This window comes from Schistocerca nitens, chromosome 2 (assembly GCF_023898315.1).
Source record: "Schistocerca nitens isolate TAMUIC-IGC-003100 chromosome 2, iqSchNite1.1, whole genome shotgun sequence".
Lineage (NCBI taxonomy): Eukaryota > Metazoa > Arthropoda > Insecta > Orthoptera > Acrididae > Schistocerca > Schistocerca nitens.
The window spans coordinates 1,161,460,794-1,161,477,819 of record NC_064615.1 but is presented as its reverse complement, the minus strand read 5'-3'; positions in this window follow the sequence as shown (position 1 = coordinate 1,161,477,819).

Sequence of the window (17,026 nt, the reverse complement as noted above, 5' to 3'; positions counted from 1 at the left end):
TGTAGACATAGTTAGCGCGCAGCTGTACCTGTCTCCCCTTCTTTCTACCCTAGGTGAAGGAGAACTGTAAGGAGCTGCAGAAAGCACCATTTCCAACAATCACCATCTGTAGACATAGTTAGCGCACAGCTGTACCAGTCCCCCTTCTTTCTACCCTAGGTGAAGGAGAACTGTAAGGAGCTGCAGAAAGCACCATTTCCAACAATCACCATCTGTAGACATAGTTAGCGCACAGCTGTACCAGTCCCCCTTCTTTCTACCCTAGGTGAAGGAGAACTGTAAGGAGCTGCAGAAAGCACCATTTCCAACAATCACCATCTGTAGACATAGTTAGCGCACAGCTGTACCTGTCCCCCTTCTTTCTACCCTAGGTGAAGGAGAACTGTAAGGAGCTGCAGAAAGCACCATTTCCAACAATCACCATCTGTAGACTTAGTTAGCGCACAGCTGTACCTGTCTCCCCTTCTTTCTACCCTAGGTGAAGGAGAACTGTAAGGAGCTGCAGAAAGCACCATTTCCAACAATCACCATCTGTAGACATAGTTAGCGCACAGCTGTACCTGTCTCCCCTTCTTTCTACCCAAGGTGAAGGAGAACTGTAAGGAGCTGCAGAAAGCACCATTTCCAACAATCACCATCTGCAAACATAGTTAGCGCACAGCTGTACCTGCCTCCCCTTCTTTCTACCCTAGGTGAAAGAGAACTGTAAGGAGCTGCAGAAAGCACCATTTCCAACAATAACCATCTGTAGACATAGTTAGCGCACAGCTGTACCTGTCTCCCTTTCTTTCAACCCTAGGTGAAGGAGAGCTGTAAGGAGCTGCAGAAAGCACCATTTCCAACATTCACCATCTGTAGACATAGATAGCGCACAGCTGTACCTGTCTCCCCTTCTTTCTACCCTAGGTGAAGGAGAACTGTAAGGAGCTGCAGAAAGCAACATTTCCAACATTCACCATCTGTAGACATAGTTAGCGCACAGGTGTACCTGTCTCCCCTTCTTTCTACCCTAGGTGAAGGAGAACTGTAAGGAGCTGCAGAAAGCACCATTTCCAACAATCACCATCTGTAGACATAGTTAGCGCACAGCTGTACCTGTCCCCCTTCTTTCTACCCTAGGTGAAGGAGAACTGTAAGGAGCTGCAGAAAGCACCATTTCCAACAATCACCATCAGTAGACATAGTTAGCGCACAGCTGTACCTGTCCCCCTTCTTTCTACCCTAGGTGAAGGAGAACTGTAAGGAGCTGCAGAAAGCACCATTTCCAACAATCACCATCTGTAGATATAGTTAGCGCACAGATGTACCTGTCTCCCCTTCTTTCTACCCTAGGTGAAGGAGAACTGTAAGGAGCTGCAGAAAGCACCATTTCCAACAATCACCATCTGTAGACATAGTTAGCGCATAGGTGTACCTGTCTCCCCTTCTTTCTACCCTAGGTGAAGGAGACCTGTAAAGAGCTGCAGAAAGCACCATTTCCAACAATCACCATTTGTAGACATAGTTAGCGCACAGCTGTACCTGTCCCCCTTCTTTCTGCCCTAGGTGAAGGAGAACTGTAAGGAGCTGCAGAAAGCACCATTTCCAACAATCACCATCTGTAGACATAGTTAGCGCACAGCTGTACCTGTCCCCCTTCTTTCTACCCTAGGTGAAGGAGAACTGTAAGGAGCTGCAGAAAGCACCATTTCCAACAATCACCATCTGTAGACATAGTTAGCGCACAAATGTACCTGTCTCCCCTTCTTTCTACCCTAGGTGAAGGAGAACTGTAAGGAGCTGCAGAAAGTACCATTTCCAACAATCACCATCTGTAGACATAGTTAGCGCACAGCTGTACCTGTCTCCCCTTCTTTCTACCCTAGGTGAAGGAGAACTGTAAGGAGCTGCAGAAAGCACCATTTCCAACAATCACCATCTGTAGACATAGATAGCGCACAGCTGTACCTGTCTCCCCTTCTTTCTACCCTAGGTGAAGGAGAACTGTAAGGAGCTGCAGATAGCAACATTTCCAACAATCACCATCTGTAGACATAGTTAGCGCAGAGCTGTACCAGTCCCCCTTCGTTCTAGCCTAGGTGAAGGAGAACTGTAAGGAGCTGCAGAAAGCACCATTTCCAACAATCGGCATCTGTAGACATAGTTAGCGCACAGCTGTACCTGTCTCCCCTTCTTTCTACCCTAGGTGAAGGAGAACTGTAAGGAGCTGCAGAAAGCACCATTTCCAACAATCACCATCTGTCGACATAGTTAGCGCACAGCTGTACCTGTCTCCCCTTCTTTCTACCCTAGGTGAAGGAGAACTGTAAGGAGCTGCAGAAAGCACCATTTCCAACAATCACCATCTGTAGACATAGTTAGCGCACAGCTGTACCTGTCCCCCTACTTTCTTCCCTACATGAAGGAGAACTGTAAGGAGCTGCAGAAAGCACCATTTCCAACAATCACCATCTGTAGACATAGTTAGCGCACAGCTGTACCTGTCTCCCCTACTTTCTTCCCTACATGAAGGAGAACTGTAAGGAGCTGCAGAAAGCACCATTTCCAACAATCACCATCTGAAGACATAGTTAGCGCACAGCTGTACCTGTCTCCCCTTCTTTCTACCCTAGGTAAAGGAGAACTGTAAGGAGCTGCAGAAAGCACCATTTCCAACAATCACCATCTGTAGACATAGTTAGCGCACAGCTGTACCTGTCTCCCCTTCTTTCTACCCTAGGTGAAGGAGAACTGTAAGGAGCTGCAGAAAGCACCATTTCCAACAATCACCATCTGTAGACATAGTTAGCGCACAGCTGTACCTGTCTCCCCTACTTTCTTCCCTACATGAAGGAGAACTGTAAGGAGCTGCAGAAAGCACCATTTCCAACAATCACCATCTGTAGACATAGTTAGCGCACAGCTGTACCTGTCTCCCATTCTTTCTACCCTATGTGAAGGAGAACTGTAAGGAGCTGTAGAAAACAACATTTCCAACATTCACCATCCGTAGACATAGTTAGCGCACAGCTGTACCTGTCTCCCCTTCTTTCTACCCTAGGTGAAGGAGAACTGTAAGGAGCTGCAGAAAGCACCATTTCCAACAATCACCATCTGTAGACATAGTTAGCGCACAGCTGTACCTGTCTCTCCTACTTTCTTCCCTAGGTGAAGGAGAATTGTAAGGAGCTGCAGAAAGCAACATTTCCAACAATCACCATCTGTAGACATAGTTAGCGCACAGCTGTACCTGTCTCTCCTTCTTTCTTCCCTAGGTGAAGGAGAACTGTAAGGAGGTGCAGAAAATACTATTTCCAACGTTGACCACGTAAGGACGTAGTTAGCGCACACCTGTACTTGTCTCCCTTACTGTTTACCATGGGTGTAGAAGAACCGTAAGAAGCTGCAGAAAGCAACATTTCCAACAATCACCATCTGTAGACATAGTTAGCGCACAGCTGTACCTGTCTCCCCTTCTTTCTACCCTAGGTGAAGGAGGACTGTAAGGAGCTGAAGAAAATACTATTTCCAACACTGACCACCTAAGGACGTAGTTAGCGCACTCCTGTACTTGTCTCCCTTACTGTTTACCCTAGGTGTAGAAGAACCGTAAGAAGCTGCAGAAAGCAACATTTCCAACAATCACCATCTGTAGACATAGTTAGCGCACAGCTTTACCTGTCTCCCCTTCTTTCTACCCTAGGTGAAGGAGAACTGTAAGGAGCTGCAGAAAGCACCATTTTCAACAATCACCATCTGTAGACATAGTTAGCGCACAGCTGTACCTGTCTCCCCTTCTTTCTACCCTAGGTGAAGGAGAACTGTAAGAAGCTGCAGAAAGCAACATTTCCAACAATCCCCATTTGTAGACATAGTTAGCGCACAGCTGTACCTGTCACCCCTTCTTTCTTCCCTAGGTGAAGGAGAACTGTAAGGAGCTGCAGAAAGCACCATTTCCAACAATCACCATCTGTAGACATAGTTAGCGCACAGCTGTACCTGTCTCCCCTTCTTTCTACCCTAGGTGAAGGAGAACTGTAAGGAGCTGCAGAAAATACTATTTCCAACAATCACCATCTGTAGACATAGTTAGCGCACAGCTGTACCTGTCTCCCCTTCTTTCTACCCTAGGTGAAGGAGAACTGTAAGGAGCTGCAGAAAGCAACATTTCCAACAATCACCATCTGTAGACATAGTTAGCGCACAGCTGTACCTGACTCCCCTACTTTCTTCCCTACATGAAGGAGAACTGTAAGGAGCTGCAGAAAGCACCATTTCCAACAATCACCATCTGTAGACATAGTTAGCGCACAGCTGTACCTGTCTCCCCTTCTTTCTACCCTAGGTGAAGGAGAACTGTAAGGAGCTGCAGAAAGGAACATTTCCAACAATCACCATCTGTAGACATAGTTAGCGCACAGCGGTACCTGTCTCCCCTACTTTCTTCCCTACGTGAAGGAGAACTGTAAGGAGCTGCAGAAAGCACCATTTCCAACAATCACCATCTGTAGACATAGTTAGCGCACAGCTGTACCTGTCTCCCCTACTTTCTTCCCTACATGAAGGAGAACTGTAAGGAGCTGCAGAAAGCACCATTTCCAACAATCACCATCTGTAGACATAGTTAGCGCACAGCTGTACCTGTCTCCCCTTCTTTCTACCCTAGGTGAAGGAGAACTGTAAGGAGCTGCAGAAAGCAACATTTCCAACAATCACCATCTGTAGACATAGTTAGCGCACAGCTGTACCTGTCTCCCCTTCTTTCTACCCTAGGTGAAGGAGAACTGTAAGGAGCTGCAGAAAGCAACATTTCCAACAATCACCATCTGTAGACATAGTTAGCGCACAGCTGTACCTGTCTCCCCTTCTTTCTACCCTAGGTGAAGGAGAACTGTAAGGAGCTGCAGAAAGCACCATTTCCAACAATCACCATCTGTAGACATAGTTAGCGCACAGCTGTACCTGTCTCCCCTTCTTTCTACCCTAGGTGAAGGAGAACTGTAAGGAGCTGCAGAAAGCAACATTTCCAACAATCACCATCTGTAGACATAGTTAGCGCACAGCTGTACCTGTCTCCCCTTCTTTCCACCCTAAGTGAAGGAGAACTGTAAGGAGGTGCAGAAAATACTATTTCCAACATTGACCAGCTAAGGACGTAGTTAGCGCACACCTGTACTTCTCTCCCTTACTGTTTACCCTAGGTGTAGAAGAACCGTAAGAAGCTGCAGAAAGCACCATTTCCAACAATCACCATCTGTAGACATAGTTAGCGCACAGCTGTACCTGTCTCCCCTTCTTTCTACCCTAGGTGAAGGAGAACTGTAAGGACCTGCAGAAAGCACCATTTCCAACAATCACCATCTGTAGACATAGTTAGCGCACAGCTGTACCTGTCCCCTTACTTTCTTCCCTACATGAAGGAGAACTGTAAGGAGCTGCAGAAAGCACCATTTCCAACAATCACCATCTGTAGACATAGTTAGCGCACAGCTGTACCTGTCTCCCCTACTTTCTTCCCTACATGAAGGAGAACTGTAAGGAGCTGCAGAAAGCACCATTTCCAACAATCACCATCTGTAGACATAGTTAGCGCACAGCTGTACCTGTCTCCCCTTCTTTCTACCCTAGGTGAAGGAGAACTGTAAGGAGCTGCAGAAAGCAACATTTCCAACAATCACCATCTGTAGACATAGTTAGCGCACAGCTATACCTGTCTCCCCTTCTTTCTACCCTAGGTGAAGGAGAACTGTAAGGAGCTGCAGAAAGCACCATTTCCAACAATCACCATCTGTAGACATAGTTAGCGCACAGCGGTACCTGTCTCCCCTACTTTCTTCCCTACGTGAAGGAGAACTGTAAGGAGCTGCAGAAAGCACCATTTCCAACAATCACCATCTGTAGACATAGTTAGCGCACAGCTGTACCTGTCTCCCATTCTTTCTACCCTATGTGAAGGAGAACTGTAAGGAGCTGTAGAAAACAACATTTCCAACATTCACCATCCGTAGACATAGTTAGCGCACAGCTGTACCTGTCTCCCCTTCTTTCTACCCTAGGTGAAGGAGAACTGTAAGGAGCTGCAGAAAGCACCATTTCCAACAATCACCATCTGTAGACATAGTTAGCGCACAGCTGTACCTGTCTCTCCTACTTTCTTCCCTAGGTGAAGGAGAATTGTAAGGAGCTGCAGAAAGCAACATTTCCAACAATCACCATCTGTAGACATAGTTAGCGCACAGCTGTACCTGTCTCTCCTTCTTTCTTCCCTAGGTGAAGGAGAACTGTAAGGAGGTGCAGAAAATACTATTTCCAACGTTGACCACGTAAGGACGTAGTTAGCGCACACCTGTACTTGTCTCCCTTACTGTTTACCATGGGTGTAGAAGAACCGTAAGAAGCTGCAGAAAGCAACATTTCCAACAATCACCATCTGTAGACATAGTTAGCGCACAGCTGTACCTGTCTCCCCTTCTTTCTACCCTAGGTGAAGGAGGACTGTAAGGAGCTGAAGAAAATACTATTTCCAACACTGACCACCTAAGGACGTAGTTAGCGCACACCTGTACTTGTCTCCCTTACTGTTTACCCTAGGTGTAGAAGAACCGTAAGAAGCTGCAGAAAGCAACATTTCCAACAATCACCATCTGTAGACATAGTTAGCGCACAGCTTTACCTGTCTCCCCTTCTTTCTACCCTATGTGAAGGAGAACTGTAAGGAGCTGCAGAAAGCACCATTTTCAACAATCACCATCTGTAGACATAGTTAGCGCACAGCTGTACCTGTCTCCCCTTCTTTCTACCCTAGGTGAAGGAGAACTGTAAGAAGCTGCAGAAAGCAACATCTCCAACAATCCCCATTTGTAGACATAGTTAGCGCACAGCTGTACCTGTCTCCCCTTCTTTCTTCCCTAGGTGAAGAGAACTGTAAGGAGCTGCAGAAAGCACCATTTCCAACAATCACCATCTGTAGACATAGTTAGCGCACAGCTGTACCTGTCTCCCCTTCTTTCTACCCTAGGTGAAGGAGAACTGTAAGGAGCTGCAGAAAATACTATTTCCAACAATCACCATCTGTAGACATAGTTAGCGCACAGCTGTACCTGTCTCCCCTTCTTTCTACCCTAGGTGAAGGAGAACTGTAAGGAGCTGCAGAAAGCAACATTTCCAACAATCACCATCTGTAGACATAGTTAGCGCACAGCTGTACCTGACTCCCCTACTTTCTTCCCTACATGAAGGAGAACTGTAAGGAGCTGCAGAAAGCACCATTTCCAACAATCACCATCTGTAGACATAGTTAGCGCACAGCTGTACCTGTCTCCCCTTCTTTCTACCCTAGGTGAAGGAGAACTGTAAGGAGCTGCAGAAAGGAACATTTCCAACAATCACCATCTGTAGACATAGTTAGCGCACAGCTGTACCTGTCTTCCCTTCTTTCTACCCTAGGTGAAGGAGAACTGTAAGGAGCTGCAGAAAGCACCATTTCCAACAATCACCATCTGTAGACATAGTTAGCGCACAGCGGTACCTGTCTCCCCTACTTTCTTCCCTACGTGAAGGAGAACTGTAAGGAGCTGCAGAAAGCACCATTTCCAACAATCACCATCTGTAGACACAGTTAGCGCACAGCTGTACCTGTCTCCCCTACTTTCTTCCCTACATGAAGGAGAACTGTAAGGAGCTGCAGAAAGCACCATTTCCAACAATCACCATCTGTAGACATAGTTAGCGCACAGCTGTACCTGTCTCCCCTTCTTTCTACCCTAGGTGAAGGAGAACTGTAAGGAGCTGCAGAAAGCACCATTTCCAACAATCACCATCTGTAGACATAGTTAGCGCACAGCGGTACCTGTCTCCCCTACTTTCTTCCCTACGTGAAGGAGAACTGTAAGGAGCTGCAGAAAGCACCATTTCCAACAATCACCATCTGTAGACATAGTTAGCGCACAGCTGTACCTGTCTCCCCTACTTTCTTCCCTACATGAAGGAGAACTGTAAGGAGCTGCAGAAAGCACCATTTCCAACAATCACCATCTGTAGACATAGTTAGCGCACAGCTGTACCTGTCTCCCCTTCTTTCTACCCTAGGTGAAGGAGAACTGTAAGGAGCTGCAGAAAGCAACATTTCCAACAATCACCATCTGTAGACATAGTTAGCGCACAGCTGTACCTGTCTCCCCTTCTTTCTACCCTAGGTGAAGGAGAACTGTAAGGAGCTGCAGAAAGCAACATTTCCAACAATCACCATCTGTAGACATAGTTAGCGCACAGCTGTACCTGTCTCCCCTTCTTTCTACCCTAGGTGAAGGAGAACTGTAAGGAGCTGCAGAAAGCACCATTTCCAACAATCACCATCTGTAGACATAGTTAGCGCACAGCTGTACCTGTCTCCCCTTCTTTCTACCCTAGGTGAAGGAGAACTGTAAGGAGCTGCAGAAAGCAACATTTCCAACAATCACCATCTGTAGACATAGTTAGCGCACAGCTGTACCTGTCTCCCCTTCTTTCCACCCTAAGTGAAGGAGAACTGTAAGGAGGTGCAGAAAATACTATTTCCAACATTGACCAGCTAAGGACGTAGTTAGCGCACACCTGTACTTCTCTCCCTTACTGTTTACCCTAGGTGTAGAAGAACCGTAAGAAGCTGCAGAAAGCACCATTTCCAACAATCACCATCTGTAGACATAGTTAGCGCACAGCTGTACCTGTCTCCCCTTCTTTCTACCCTAGGTGAAGGAGAACTGTAAGGACCTGCAGAAAGCACCATTTCCAACAATCACCATCTGTAGACATAGTTAGCGCACAGCTGTACCTGTCCCCTTACTTTCTTCCCTACATGAAGGAGAACTGTAAGGAGCTGCAGAAAGCACCATTTCCAACAATCACCATCTGTAGACATAGTTAGCGCACAGCTGTACCTGTCTCCTCTACTTTCTTCCCTACATGAAGGAGAACTGTAAGGAGCTGCAGAAAGCACCATTTCCAACAATCACCATCTGTAGACATAGTTAGCGCACAGCTGTACCTGTCTCCCCTTCTTTCTACCCTAGGTGAAGGAGAACTGTAAGGAGCTGCAGAAAGCAACATTTCCAACAATCACCATCTGTAGACATAGTTAGCGCACAGCTATACCTGTCTCCCCTTCTTTCTACCCTAGGTGAAGGAGAACTGTAAGGAGCTGCAGAAAGCACCATTTCCAACAATCACCATCTGTAGACATAGTTAGCGCACAGCGGTACCTGTCTCCCCTACTTTCTTCCCTACGTGAAGGAGAACTGTAAGGAGCTGCAGAAAGCACCATTTCCAACAATCACCATCTGTAGACATAGTTAGCGCACAGCTGTACCTGTCTCCCCTACTTTCTTCCCTACATGAAGGAGAACTGTAAGGAGCTGCAGAAAGCACCATTTCCAACAATCACCATCTGTAGACATAGTTAGCGCACAGCTGTACCTGTCTCCCCTTCTTTCTACCCTAGGTGAAGGAGAACTGTAAGGAGCTGCAGAAAGCAACATTTCCAACAATCACCATCTGTAGACATAGTTAGCGCACAGCTGTACCTGTCTCCCCTTCTTTCTACCCTAAGTGAAGGAGAACTGTAAGGAGGTGCAGAAAATACTATTTCCAACATTGACCAGCTAAGGACGTAGTTAGCGCACACCTGTACTTCTCTCCCTTACTGTTTACCCTAGGTGTAGAAGAACCGTAAGAAGCTGCAGAAAGCAACATTTCCAATAATCACCATCTGTAGACATAGTTAGCGCACAGCTGTACCTGTCTCCCCTTCTTTCTACCCTAGGTGAAGGAGAACTGTAAGGAGCTGCAGAAAGCACCATTTCCAACAATCACCATCTTAGACATAGTTAGCGCACAGCTGTACCTGTCACCCCTTCTTTCTACCCTAGGTGAAGGAGAACTGTAAGGAGCTGCAGAAAGCACCATTTCCAACACACACCATCTGTAGACATAGTTAGCGCACAGCTGTACCTGTCTCCCCTACTTTCTTCCCTACATGAAGGAGAACTGTAAGGAGCTGCAGAAAGCACCATTTCCAACAATCACCATCTGTAGACATAGTTAGCGCACAGCTGTACCTGTCTCCCCTTCTTTCTTCCCTAGGTGAAGGAGAACTGAAAGGAGATGCAGAAAGCATATTTTCCAACATTCACCATCTGTAGACATAGTTAGCGCACAGCTGTACCTGTCTCCTCTACTTTCTTCCCTACGTGAAGGACAACTGTAAGGAGCTGCAGAAAGCACCATTTCCAACAATCACCATCTGTAGACATAGTTAGCGCACAGCTGTACCTGTCTCCCCTACTTTCTTCCCTACGTGAAGGAGAACTGTAAGAAGCTGCAGAAAGCAACATTTCCAACAATCACCATCTGTAGACATAGTTAATGCACAGCTGTACCTGTCTCCCCTTCTTTCTACCCTAGGTGAAGGAGAACTGTAAGGAGCCGCAGAAAGCACCATCTCCAACAATCACCATCTGTAGACATTGTTAGCGCACAGCTGTACCTGTCTCCCCTTCTTTCTACCCTAGGTGAAGGAGAACTGTAAGGAGCTGCAGAAAGCACCATTTCCAACAATCACCATCTGTAGACATAGTTAGCGCACAGCTGTACCTGTCTCCCCTACTTTCTTCCCTACGTGAAGGAGAACTGTAAGGAGCTGCAGAAAGCACCATTTCCAACAATAACCATCTGTAGACATAGTTAGCGCACAGCTGTACCTGTCTCCCCTACTTTCTTCCCTAAGTGATGGAGAACTGTAAGGAGCTGCAGAAAGCACCATTTCCAACAATCACCATCTGTAGACATAGTTAGCGCACAGCTGTACCTGTCTCCCCTACTTTCTTCCCTACGTGAAGGAGAACTGTAAGAAGCTGCAGAAAGCAACATTTCCAACAATCACCATCTGTAGACATAGTTAGCGCACAGCTGTACCTGTCTCCCCTTCTTTCTACCCTAGGTGAAGGAGAACTGTAAGGAGCTGCAGAAAGCACCATTTCCAACAATCACCATCTGTAGGCATAGTTAGCGCACAGCTGTACCTGTCTCCCCTTCTTTCTACCCTAGGTGAAGGAGAACTGTAAGGAGCTGAAGAAAGCACCATTTCCAACTATCACCATCTGTAGACATAGTTAGCGCACAGCTGTACCTGTCTCCCCTACTTTCTTCCCTACGTGAAGGAGAACTGTAAGGAGCTGCAGAAAGCACCATTTCCAACAATCACCATCTGTAGTCATAGTTAGCGCACAGCTGTACCTGTCTTCCCTACTTTCTTCCCTACGTGAAGGAGAACTGTAAGAAGCTGCAGAAAGCATCATTTCCAACAATCACCATCTGTAGACATAGTTAGCGCACAGCTGTACCTGTCTCCCCTTCTTTCTACCCTAGGTGAAGGAGAACTGTAAGGAGCTGCGGAAAGCACCATTTCCAACAATCACCATCTGTAGACATAGTTAGCGCACAGCTGTACCTGTCTCCCCTTGTTTCTACCCTAGGTGAAGGAGAACTGTAAGGAGCTGCAGAAAGCACCATTTCCAACAATCACCATCTGTAGACATAGTTAGCGCACAGCTGTACCTGTCTCCCCTTCTTTCTTCCCTAGGTGAAGGAGAACTGTAAGTAGCTGCAGAAAGCAACATTTCCAACAATCACCATCTGTAGACATAGTTAGCGCACAGCTGTACCTGTCTCCCCTTGTTTCTACCCTAGGTGAAGGAGAACTGTAAGGAGCTGCAGAAAGCACCATTTCCAACAATCACCATCTGTAGACATAGTAAGCGCACAGCTGTACCTGTCTCCCCTTCTTTCTTCCCTAGGTGAAGGAGAACTGTAAGGAGCTGCAGAAAGCACCATTTCCGACAATCACCATCTCTAGACATAGTTAGCGCACAGCTGTACATGTGTCTCTTACTTTCTACCCTAGGTGAAGGAGAACTGTAAGGAGCTGCAGATAGCACCATTTCCAACAATCACCATCTGTAGACATAGTTAGCGCACAGCTGTACCTGTCTCCTCTTCTTTCTTCCCCAGGTGAAGGAGAACTGTAAGGAGCTGCAGAAAGCACCATTTCCAACAATCACCTTCTGTAGACATAGTTAGCGCACAGCTGTACATGTCTCTCTTACTTTCTACCCTAGGTGAAGGAGAACTGTAAGGAGCTGCAGAAAGCACCATTTCCAACAATCACCATCTGTAGACATAGTTAGCGCACAGCTGTACCTGTCTCCCCTTCTTTCTTCCCTACATGAAGGAGAACTGTAAGGAGCTGCAGAAAGCAACATTTCCAACAATCACCATCTGTAGACATAGTTAGCGCACAGCTGTACCTGTCTCCCCTTGTTTCTACCCTAGGTGAAGGAGAACTGTAAGGAGCTGCAGAAAGCACCATTTCCAACAATCACCATCTGTAGACATAGTTAGCGCACAGCTGTACCTGTCTCCCCTTCTTTCTTCCCTACATGAAGGAGAACTGTAAGGAGCTGCAGAAAGCACCATTTCTGACAATCACCATCTGTAGACATAGTTAGCGCACAGCTGTACATGTCTCCCCTTGTTTCTGCCCTAGGTGTTGCAGAAAGCAACATTTCCAACAATCACCATCTGTAGACATAGTTAGCGCACAGCTGTACCTGTCTCCCCTTGTTTCTACCCTAGGTGAAGGAGAACTGTAAGGAGCTGCAGAAAGCACCATTTCCAACAATCACCATCTGTAGACATAGTAAGCGCACAGCTGTACCTGTCTCCCCTTCTTTCTTCCCTAGGTGAAGGAGAACTGTAAGGAGCTGCAGAAAGCACCATTTCCGACAATCACCATCTCTAGACATAGTTAGCGCACAGCTGTACATGTGTCTCTTACTTTCTACCCTAGGTGAAGGAGAACTGTAAGGAGCTGCAGATAGCACCATTTCCAACAATCACCATCTGTAGACATAGTTAGCGCACAGCTGTACCTGTCTCCTCTTCTTTCTTCCCCAGGTGAAGGAGAACTGTAAGGAGCTGCGGAAAGCACCATTTCCAACAATCACCATCTGTAGACATAGTTAGCGCACAGCTGTACCTGTCTCCCCTTCTTTCTTCCCTAGGTGAAGGAGAACTGTAAGGAGCTGCAGAAAGCACCATTTCCAACAATCACCATCTGTAGACATAGTTAGCGCACAGCTGTACCTGTCTCCCCTTCTTTCTTCCCTAGGTGAAGGAGAACTGTAAGTAGCTGCAGAAAGCAACATTTCCAACAATCACCATCTGTAGACATAGTTAGCGCACAGCTGTACCTGTCTCCCCTTGTTTCTACCCTAGGTGAAGGAGAACTGTAAGGAGCTGCAGAAAGCACCATTTCCAACAATCACCATCTGTAGACATAGTTAGCGCACAGCTGTACCTGTCTCCCCTTCTTTCTTCCCTACATGAAGGAGAACTGTAAGGAGCTGCAGAAAGCACCATTTCTGACAATCACCATCTGTAGACATAGTTAGCGCACAGCTGTACATGTCTCCCCTTGTTTCTGCCCTAGGTGTTGCAGAAAGCAACATTTCCAACAATCACCATCTGTAGACATAGTTAGCGCACAGCTGTACCTGTCTCCCCTTGTTTCTACCCTAGGTGAAGGAGAACTGTAAGGAGCTGCAGAAAGCACCATTTCCAACAATCACCATCTGTAGACATAGTAAGCGCACAGCTGTACCTGTCTCCCCTTCTTTCTTCCCTAGGTGAAGGAGAACTGTAAGGAGCTGCAGAAAGCACCATTTCCGACAATCACCATCTCTAGACATAGTTAGCGCACAGCTGTACATGTGTCTCTTACTTTCTACCCTAGGTGAAGGAGAACTGTAAGGAGCTGCAGATAGCACCATTTCCAACAATCACCATCTGTAGACATAGTTAGCGCACAGCTGTACCTGTCTCCTCTTCTTTCTTCCCCAGGTGAAGGAGAACTGTAAGGAGCTGCAGAAAGCACCATTTCCAACAATCACCTTCTGTAGACATAGTTAGCGCACAGCTGTACATGTCTCTCTTACTTTCTACCCTAGGTGAAGGAGAACTGTAAGGAGCTGCAGAAAGCACCATTTCCAACAATCACCGTCTGTAGACATAGTTAGTGCACAGCTGTACCTGTCTCCCCTTCTTTCTACCCTAGGTGAAGGAGAACTGTAAGGAGCTGCAGAAAGCACCATTTCCAACAATCACCATCTGTGGACATAGTTAGCGCACAGCTGTACCTGTCTCCCCTTCTTTCTACCCTAGGTGAAGGAGAACTGTAAGGAGCTGCAGAAAGCAACATTTCCAACAATCACCATCTGTAGAAATAGTTAGCGCACAGCTGTACCTGTCTCCCCTTCTTTCTACCCTAGGTGAAGGAGAACTGTAAGGAGCTGCAGAAAGCACCATTTCCAACAATCACCATCTGTAGACATAGTTAGCGCACAGCGGTACCTGTCTCCCCTACTTTCTTCCCTACGTGAAAGAGATCTGTAAGGAGCTGCAGAAAGCACCATTTCCAACAATCACCATCTGTAGACATAGTTAGCGCACAGCTGTACCTGTCTCCCCTACTTTCTTCCCTACATGAAGGAGAACTGTAAGGAGCTGCAGAAAGCACCATTTCCAACAATCACCATCTGTAGACATAGTTAGCGCACAGCTGTACCTGTCTCCCCTTCTTTCTACCCTAGGTGAAGGAGAACTGTAAGGAGCTGCAGAAAGCAACATTTCCAACAATCACCATCTGTAGACATAGTTAGCGCACAGCTGTACCTGTCTCCCCTTCTTTCTACCCTAAGTGAAGGAGAACTGTAAGGAGGTGCAGAAAATACTATTTCCAACATTGACCAGCTAAGGACGTAGTTAGCGCACACCTGTACTTCTCTCCCTTACTGTTTACCCTAGGTGTAGAAGAACCGTAAGAAGCTGCAGAAAGCAACATTTCCAATAATCACCATCTGTAGACATAGTTAGCGCACAGCTGTACCTGTCTCCCCTTCTTTCTACCCTAGGTGAAGGAGAACTGTAAGGAGCTGCAGAAAGCACCACTTCCAACAATCACCATCTTAGACATAGTTAGCGCACAGCTGTACCTGTCACCCCTTCTTTCTACCCTAGGTGAAGGAGAACTGTAAGGAGCTGCAGAAAGCACCATTTCCAACAATCACCATCTGTAGACATAGTTAGCGCACAGCTGTACCTGTCTCCCCTACTTTCTTCCCTACATGAAGGAGAACTGTAAGGAGCTGCAGAAAGCACCATTTCCAACAATCACCATCTGTAGACATAGTTAGCGCACAGCTGTACCTGTCTCCCCTTCTTTCTACCCTAGGTGAAGGAGAACTGAAAGGAGCTGCAGAAAGCAACATTTCCAACAATCACCATCTGTAGACATAGTTAGCGCACAGCTGTACCTGTCTCCTCTACTTTCTTCCCTACGTGAAGGAGAACTGTAAGGAGCTGCAGAAAGCACCATTTCCAACAATCACCATCTGTAGACATAGTTAGCGCACAGCTGTACCTGTCTCCCCTACTTTCTTCCCTACGTGAAGGAGAACTGTAAGAAGCTGCAGAAAGCAACATTTCCAACAATCACCATCTGTAGACATAGTTAATGCACAGCTGTACCTGTCTCCCCTTCTTTCTACCCTAGGTGAAGGAGAACTGTAAGGAGCCGCAGAAAGCACCATTTCCAACAATCACCATCTGTAGACATTGTTAGCGCACAGCTGTACCTGTCTCCCCTTCTTTCTACCCTAGGTGAAGGAGAACTGTAAGGAGCTGCAGAAAGCACCATTTCCAACAATCACCATCTGTAGACATAGTTAGCACACAGCTGTACCTGTCTCCCCTACTTTCTTCCCTACGTGAAGGAGAACTGTAAGGAGCTGCAGAAAGCACCATTTCCAACAATCACCATCTGTAGATATAGTTAGCGCACAGCTGTACCTGTCTCCCCTTCTTTCTACCCTAGGTGAAGGAGAACTGTAAGGAGCTGAAGAAAGCACCATTTCCAACAATCACCATCTGTAGACATAGTTAGCGCACAGCTGTACCTGTCTCCCCTACTTTCTTCCCTACGTGAAGGAGAACTGTAAGGAGCTGCAGAAAGCACCATTTCCAACAATCACCATCGGTAGACATAGTTAGCGCACAGCTGTACCTGTCTTCCCTACTTTCTTCCCTACGTGAAGGAGAACTGTAAGAAGCTGCAGAAAGCATCATTTCCAGCAATCACCATCTGTAGACATAGTTAGATCACAGCTGTACCTGTCTCCCCTTCTTTCTACCCTAGGTGAAGGAGAACTGTAAGGTGCTGCAGAAAGCACCATTTCCAACAATCACCATCTGTAGACATAGTTAGCGCACAGCTGTACCTGTCTCCCCTTCTTTCTTCCCTAGGTGAAGGAGAACTGTAAGGAGCTGCAGAAAGCACCATTTCCGACAATCACCATCTGTAGACATAGTTAGCGCACAGCTGTACATGTCTCCCCTTGTTTCTACCCTAGGTGTTGCAGAAAGCAACATTTCCAACAATCACCATCTGTAGACATAGTTAGCGCACAGCTGTACCTGTCTCCCCTTGTTTCTACCCTAGGTGAAGGAGAACTGTAAGGAGCTGCAGAAAGCACCATTTCCAACAATCACCATCTGTAGACATAGTTAGCGCACAGCTGTACCTGTCTCCACTTCTTTCTTCCCTAGGTGAAGGAGAACTGTAAGGAGCTGCAGAAAGCACCATTTCCGACAATCACCATCTGTAGACATAGTTAGCGCACAGCTGTACATGTCTCCCCTTGTTTCTACCCTAGAAGAAGGAGAACTGTAAGGAGCTGCAGAAAGCACCATTTCCAACAATCACCATCTGTAGACATAGTTAGCGCACAGCTGCACCTGTCTCCCCTTCTTTCTACCCTAGGTGAAGGAGAACTGTAAGGAGCTGCAGAAAATACTATTTCCAACATTGACCACCTAAGGACGTAGTTAGCGCACACCTGTACTTGTCTCCTTTACTGTTTACCCTAGGTGTAGAAGAACCTTAAGAAGCTGCAGA